Genomic DNA, 8,847 nt, shown 5'->3' with positions numbered 1-8,847 from the left:
AAATGATCATCTGTTAAGAAATCTGTAATTGTTAGTATGTGGATTAATGAACATTGCTGTCAATATATCACGTTATAATAATAATAATAATAATATCTCTGCACTTACTTGGTTTCGGCCCGTAAGTGTGGAGAAAACCAGCAATAGCTGAGAAAAAATAAAGAATAACAATAATAATAATCATTTATTCAGCATAAAAAAGAGTACAGAGTAAAAAAGAAAACTTAAATACTAATAATCGTCTATGCTGAAAAGGTTTCCACTCAGCTGGTGCCGCAGCATGTTACTACAGCGCTGATTTTCAGTGGAGCCACTTGAAAAAAAGAAAAAAAGAAATAGCAGGTTAGGTTGATTGACGTTAGGTTGACCTCCACGCGGCATCCCCTGGAAACCACCATGATAAATTCCTAGTGAATTTGTCATGATGGATAAACTGCCCCACTTCATGTTCATCTTATCATACTCTACAGGTTCTTCGTCAGCGTGAACCGTTGCAAACCAACCTGCAGGTGGATGCAGCATTCCATATTCATCTACCTTCAAGAATAATAATAATATCTCAGGACAATTCACACAGCGCCATCTAGTCCCAAACTTAGCAGAGCTTGTGTTATGGGTACTAGACAACTGATACATACATAATAATTAAACACTCAGACTAATACAAACAATGATATTCATGAATACAAATGTTTGCACCGTGCGAGAAATCGAACCTACCATTGGCAGTAAAGCAGTATGCTAATCCGCTAGACCATCATTATCATCATCATGGTGATGGTCTATGATGATGACGAGGATTACTTTATAGAAACTTACGATAAGATCGGACCTGTGCTATACCAAGCACAGGTCCGATCTTGCATGGAGTATTTTCCCACCACTTATGGGATGGATCCGCTCAGTACCAACTTGACGCTCTAGACGCAATCGACAGACGAGCAAGGAGACTTATCGGGGACGAATCACTTGTAGCTAAGAGGCTTCAAAGTCTTAATCACCGACGTAAAGTAGCTTGTCTATCGGTGCTCTATAGGCTCCATTTTGGCGAATGTGCTCAAGAACTGCACAACCTCATTCCTCCAGCACCGTTCCATCAACGTACAACAAGACGTAGAGAGCGGCTCCACACTATTGACATCCCAGCTGCTCGAACTAACCGTTTTGCATCATCTTTCCTTATGCGAGCAGCTAAGGAGTGGAACTCTCTACCAGCGTCTATTTTTCCTGCCTTTTACAACATTGGGTCTTTTAAGTCAAGAGTGAATAGGTATTATTTGAGCTTGCGTGTAACAGCTTAGACCACATCATCACTTAACATCAGGTGAGATTGCGGTCAAACGCGCTCAAATTACGATATATAAAAAAAAAAGTCTAATCTAGATAAGATATTAGATCTACAGTCTAGTATGATACGGTAATAACCCCCTAAAGTAAGAGAAATATATAAAAATAATTAATACCATATTAACGAAACTATTTACTAGTTAAACTGTTACAAATTGTGACGGCTGACAAAACAATTTTCCTTGCAAATATTTCACCAATGAAAATAAAGAATATTTCACCGCCCACGACGTCAACAAAGCCCCAGATTGAAACAATGCCTGGAACATAATAAGATCGGCTCCTTTTCAAGGGCGCTTAAGTTTTTTTCCGTCAAGACCGAACCGAATGTACCCATATTTCGGTGTCATACGACATTATTTCGAGCATGTTGCAATCATGCATTTAATAAAATTATAGCCATTCGATATCTTTCAGTATATTTTCTGTCTGTCCCTATGTATGCGTATATCTTTAAAATTACTAAACGGATTTTAAAGCGATTTTTTTAATAGGTAGAGTGATTCAAGAGGAAGGGAATCTCTAAAGATATACAATACATGTATACCCGTGCGAAGCCGGGGCGAGTAGCCAGTACAGTATAAATCAAAGTCATCGCCTATTTCTTTTAAATTACACAACGGATTTTAATAAAGTTTTCGGCGATAGAGTGTCTCAGAGGAAGATTTATACGTGTAATGCATGCGTTTTAGAGTATATAACAAGTTAAGAAATTCCAAGATTTGTAATGCATTCTTTCAAAGCCGGGATGAGTAAACTGTAAAGTTCTGTAGTGTTTTCGGGAAAGAATAACAAACATCCATCCAAATAATCACAAACTTCCGCGTTTACGACGACTTTCTAATCAGTAGAAATGATCCATCCAAGAAATCATAAACTTCCGCGTTTACGACTTTCTAATCAGTAGAAATGATCCATCCAAACGATCACAAACTTCCGCGTTTACGACTTCCTAATCAGTAGAAATGATCCATCCAAACAATCATAAACTTCCGCGTTTACGACTTTCTAATCAGTAGAAATGATCCATCCAAACAATCATAAACTTCCACGTTTACGACGACTTTCTAATCAGTAGAAATGATCCATCCAAACAATCATAAACTTCCGCGTTTACGACTTTCTAATCAGTAGAAATGATCCATCCAAATAATCATAACCTTCCGCGTTTACGACTACTTTCTAATCAGTAGAAATGATCCATCCAAACAATCATAAACTTCCACGTTTACGACGACTTTCTAATCAGTAGAAATGATCCATCCAAACAATCATAAACTTCCGCGTTTACGACTTTCTAATCAGTAGAAATGATCCATCCAAATAATCATAACCTTCCGCGTTTACGACTACTTTCTAATCAGTAGAAATGATCCATCCAAACAATCATAAACTTCCGCGTTTACGACGACTTTCTAATCAGTAGAAATGATCCATCTAAACAATCATAAACTTCTGTTTTTACGACGACTTTCTAATCAGTAGAAATGATCCATCCAAACGATCACATACTTCCGCGTTTACGACGACTTTCTAATCAGTAGAAATGATCCATCTAAACAATCATAAACTTCTGTTTTTACGACGACTTTCTAATCAGTAGAAATGATCCATCCAAACGATCACATACTTCCGCGTTTACGACGACTTTCTAATCAGTAGAAATGATCCATCTAAACAATCATAAACTTCTGTTTTTACGACGACTTTCTAATCAGTAGAAATGATCCATCCAAACAATCACAAACTTCGGCGTTTACGACTTTCTAATCAGTAGAAATAATTTCTATTAATAATAAACATCACCTATGAATTTATCGAGTGCTGTTAAGAATATTACGCCGTTCAGAAAAGAATTCCGCCTTTTCACGTCGACCATTTATCACTCTCGTGAGACGGAAAAAATTGCGTTGGCCTTAAGGGGCCAAGTGAACATAATGTGTAGAGAGCGCTTCCGTTTGATTTATACCGGAGGAAGCTATTCAAAGGGCGCCGTAATGAAACTTCAATACTGTTGTTATAATTATTGCCATGTACGTGAGGTGGAAGAATAATAATCTATATATCTATACATATAAATAAAACTGGAGTGTCTGTTTGTGATATTGAAATAACTGTTTTTACTACATGCATATGAATATAAATATGGTAGATAAACCAATAATTTTTACAATTTTTGTCTGTCTCTTTGTTCCGGTTAATCTCTGAAATGGCTGGACCGATTTTGACGGGACTTTTATTAGAAGGTAGCTGATGTAGTAAGGAGTAATTTAGGTTACTTTTATTTTAGAAAAATAAAGTTCAATTCCACGCGGACAAAGTCGCGGGGACAGCAAGTAAGAAATATAAATAATCTTTATTGAAATAAACTCAATACAAGTACTTTTGAACAGACATTTTCTTTTCTACCTCATTGTTTTGCCTTAAAATAAAAATAAAAATTTAGGGGTGGACTACCCCTAACGTTTAGGGGGATGAAAAATAGATGTTGGCCGTTTCTCAGACCTACTCAATACGCTCACAAAATTTCATGAGAATCGGTCAAGCCGTTTCGGAGGAGTATGGGAACGAAAACTGTGACACGAGAATTTTATATATAAGATTCAGTAGGCCTGAGAATTTAGTAGACCTTTCATACGACTCAGTAATAGGGGTTACCTACCCCTAATTTTATTTAATATTTTGAAGAGTTATTTTTTATGATGTGTCAATAAAAATACATACAACCCAAAATTTTCACCCTTCTACCATTAACTCCTATTTTGTAACAGTGATTTTAATTTATATGGCAAAACAACGTTTGCGGGCTCATCTAGTGTAATAGAACATTTTATATGTTGATAAATTCATATCAAAACCATATCGTTAAAAGTTAAATTTAAATTTTAAAGTAACTTTTAACCACGACTGAACTTTGTGTATCAGTTTTCATATGTAAATATGGTTTCCAACCATACTTTATAATAACGTATCCTACTTTATTATTTGGTATTTATAGTTTGTACATAAAGTATGCAAGAATACTTTATTTACCGTGATGCGTAAGATTTGAACAATACTTTTTTTTCCTAACCAGTTTACACGTTTTTTTTTTGTCAAAAAAAGTTGGCAACCGTAGGGTTTACATATAGATATACTTTTTTTATAGGTAGCTGATGTAATAAGGAGTAACTTAGGCTACTTTTATATTAGAAAAAAATCTTTTATTTTAGGAAAGTAAAGTTAAATTCCACGCGGACGAACTCGCGGATATAGCTAGTTTGCCATAAAGTTATTCGTGTTATATGTATTTCTATATGTTTATTTTTATATGTATTTCTATGTGTTATTCCTGTTAATAATAGAAACAGCAATCTCTTGTTTTTAGTTAAAGAATATCATCTGATGAAGCTGTAAAGGCCAGCTGCGGCCAACAGCATTAGAGTGGGGAGAAGGTGATTGTTAGTAATGTGGCATGACCCTATTGCTATCAATGTACCATGTCAGGTTGACCTCCACGCGGTTCCCCCTGGAAACCATCGTGATAAATTCCTGGTGAATTTGTCACGATGGGCTAACTGACCTGACCTCATACTCATCTTATCATCCTCCACTGGTGCCCCGCCAGCGTAAACCGTTAGCGCAGGCGGGTGCACCATTTCATTATCATCCACAAAAAAAAAAAAAACAGCATTAGAGTGGGGGGAAGGTGATTGTTAGTAATGTGGCATGACCCTATTGCTATCAATGTACCATGTCAGGTTGACCTCCACGCGGTTCCCCCTGGAAACCATCGTGATAAATTCCTGGTGAATTTGTCACGATGGGCTAACTGATCTGACCTCATGTTCATCTTCTCATGCTCCACTGGTGCCCCACCAGCGTAAACCGTTAGCGCAGGCGGGTGCATCATTCCATTATCATCCACAAAAAAAAAAACAGCATTAGAGTAGTCCGAAAAAGGTTCGAGATTTAAAATACAGTAATATTTTACAATACGAGTTACGACACGAATGCCATGCGACGTTGTTGATATCAATCTGGAATGGAGGCTATATTCAAGACGAATGTAACCTCAAATAGGTCTAGTCGCGAGCAGGGGCCAATAACAAACACATATCTCAGCACACACCCTGGCGTGCAGCCAACTGGGCTGAATATTGCATAATATTCTCAATAATCATAACCCTTACTTGCACTTTGTATTTGTACTAGATCTTGTATATTTTTAAATAGAAATATATATCTAAATATATATAACTCAAAGGTGGCTGACTGACATAGTGATCTATCAACGCACAGCCCAAACCGCTAGACGGATCGGGCTGAAATTTGAGATGCAGGTAGATGTTATGACGTAGGCTTCCGCTAAGAAAGGATTTTGATAAATTCCTCCCCTAAGGTGATAGATTAACGCGAGCGAAGCCGCAGGCAAAAGCTAGTTATATATAGCTATATCTTACTAATATTATAAACACGGAAGTTTGTGTTGTAAGTATGGATGGATGTTTGTTACTCTTTCACGCTAAAACTGCTAAACGGATTTTGATGAAACTTTACAGTAATATAGCTTATAGATTAGAATAACACATAGTGAATAGTATAATTAAAAAAAAATATTACGTAAATTGGGCGCAATATAATGATAAACGTTAAGTACTATACAGATGAAGTTGCGTGTGACAAATAGTATATATATATATATACTAGCTGTCCCGGCAAACGTTGTTTTGCCTTAAACTAAAAAAAAAATTAGGGGTGGACTACCCCTAACATTTAGGAGGATGAAAAATAGATGTTGGCCGATTCTCAGACCTACTCAATATGCTAACAAAATTTCATGAGAATCGGTCAAGCCGTTTCGGAGGAGTATGGGAACGAAAACTGTGACACGAGAATTTTATATATAAGATATATGTATTTTCACTCTACATATCTTTACACTTATCACTTCAAACGACATTTAGAGCCGATTATGTTACTCATAAATCTTTACATAATATAAAACAAAGTCGCCGCCGTGTCTGTACTGTACTGTACTGTGCTTTATATCTCTTAAATTACACAACGGATTTTAATGTAGTTTTCAGCAATAGATAGAGCGATTCAAGAGGAATGTTTATATATTTAATATATGTATGTTATAGTATAGAACAAGTTGAGAAATTCAAAGATTGGAATGTATCCATGCGAAGCCTGAATTGGTCGCTTGTTAATATTAAAACAGTCTGTACAAACTGTTATCTCTTACTTCGCTCAATTCTAGATATTTTTTTTAATATAACATTCATGATTTTTGTAAATCAATTAATAATAATAATAAAAATCTGCACTTACTTGTTTCGACCCGTAAGTGTAGTAAAATCCCAGCAAAAGCTGAGAAAATGCGACAATAAATGTGTAAATATATGTAGTAAATAATAATAGAAAATGAGTAAATTATAATAATAATAACTTATTCAGCATCATAAAACAGAGTAAATATATAAAAATATTTAAAACTAATATCACGCTGAAAGAAATAACATTAGTAATAAAATTAATAAATAAAATAACATTTTCTACAATTTTTATCTGTCTGTTAATTCCGGCTAATCTCTGAAGTGGCTGGACCGACCATTTTTTGGAAAGTAGCTGATGTAATAAGGACTACCATAGGCTATTTTTAGTTTAGAAAAAAAAATTGTATTTTAGAAATTGAAAGATAAATTCCACGCGGACGAGATCGCGGGGAATAGCTAGTATCAAATATGTATGTATGGAACAAGCTGAGAAACTCAAAGATTTGTAATGTATACGGATACACAGATTTTAAGTTTGACGGGTCTTTTTTTTGGCAGGTAGCTGATGTAATAAGGAGTAACTTAGCCTACTTTTTTTTTAGAAAAATAAAGTTAAGTTCTACGCGTACGATGTCGCGGGGAAAGCTAGTATGTAATATATAACAGGGGATGTAAAAGAGCGGCCGTGAATCGATTCGACATGGCCAAGCCTTTAACTTGCCCATTAGCCTCTTGTTCATCTGTCAAAAAGGACACTCGGTAGAGGGCCATTAGATGTAATTGATTTTAATTGTATGACCGACCCTCCCTCGGTAGAAATGAAACGGTATTTTTGTTCGCACCACTCTTTTAATTTGCAAAATAATTCCGTTGAATATTTTAGGGATGCGTTACTCAAATATTTGTTGGGCATTAATTCAATTAAATCGTGTTCCAAACTCGCCGGAGGGTAACTTTGTATAAAGTCATCTGTTTGAGGTTTTATATGATGTTAAAATATATAGAGATATTTTTTATTCAAATTAATATATAAAACAATTACCGCAGCGCTATCTACCGCCCGCGGTGGTCTAGCGGTTAGCACACTGCCTTACTTCCGATGGTCGCGGGTTCGATTTCTCTCACGGTGCAAACATTTGTATTCATGATTATGATTATTTGTATCGGTCTGGGTGTTTTCTATGTATATTATGTATGTATTTATAAAAAATATGTAAGTATTTATAACAGTTGTCTAGTACCCATAATACAAGGTTTGCTTACAGTGGAACTAGATGGCGCTGTGTTAATTGTCCAGAATTATTTATTTATTTATTTATCTAGTCCCACTGTAAGCAGAGCTCGTATTATGAATACTAGACAACTGATATAAAAACTAAAAAGTTTTTATTTTTGTAAGTACATACATAATATACATAGAAAATACCTAGGCCGATATAAACAATCATACTCATGAATACAAATAATTGCAGTGCAAGGAACCTAACCCGCGACTATCGGAAGTAAAGCGGTGTGCTAAACCGCTAGACCACCGAGGCCGTCAGATAAATAAATATATTTAAAAAGTCAATTAAATTTCAACTCTAATATATTATATACAGAACTCTTGTTTATTTAAACTAATATCCATTAGACATTTTGTTTGTACCATTAATTATCTTATTGTTTTGTAAGAACTGCTCCCGACATTTTATTTTTATAGCTCTCGCATTATTAATGAGTCTAATAAATATGGATTTCCATCACGAACAATATCCTATAAATAAAGAAAAAGGTAATTCTTTTCTTTAATTCTTATATCTTGAGATTATTATAAACAAGGGCGTTTTTTTGATTTTTTTTTCACTAAATACATATGTAAGTATATAACACTTTGGTACATATATCAAAAATAAAAAAAAATATATCTCTCTGTCTATATCTTTATTCTTGCTAATCTCGGAAATAACTGGACCTGAGTTTCACCACCGTACCACCCGCTAGAAACTGAAATATCATCCTGATCATCTGGATGAATGGCGGTCTTCCACAGTGCGGTTTTCTAGAAACTTTTTGCCTCGCACAACCACATTGTGGAATCACCTTCCAACAATGATATTTCCGAATCAATACGATATTGAAACCTTCAAGAAAAGAGCTTATTGCTTTTTAAAAGGCCGACAACGTACTTGCAATTCCCCTGGTGTTGCGGGTGCTCATGGGCGGCGGTAATCACTTACCATCAGGTGAGCCGCATGTT

The sequence above is a fragment of the Achroia grisella genome, unplaced genomic scaffold (assembly GCF_030625045.1).
Source record: "Achroia grisella isolate CSIRO2021 unplaced genomic scaffold, CSIRO_AGI_Agris_v1 utg283, whole genome shotgun sequence".
Lineage (NCBI taxonomy): Eukaryota > Metazoa > Arthropoda > Insecta > Lepidoptera > Pyralidae > Achroia > Achroia grisella.
The sequence above is the reverse complement of the archived record's forward strand: the minus strand, read 5'-3'. Positions refer to the sequence as shown.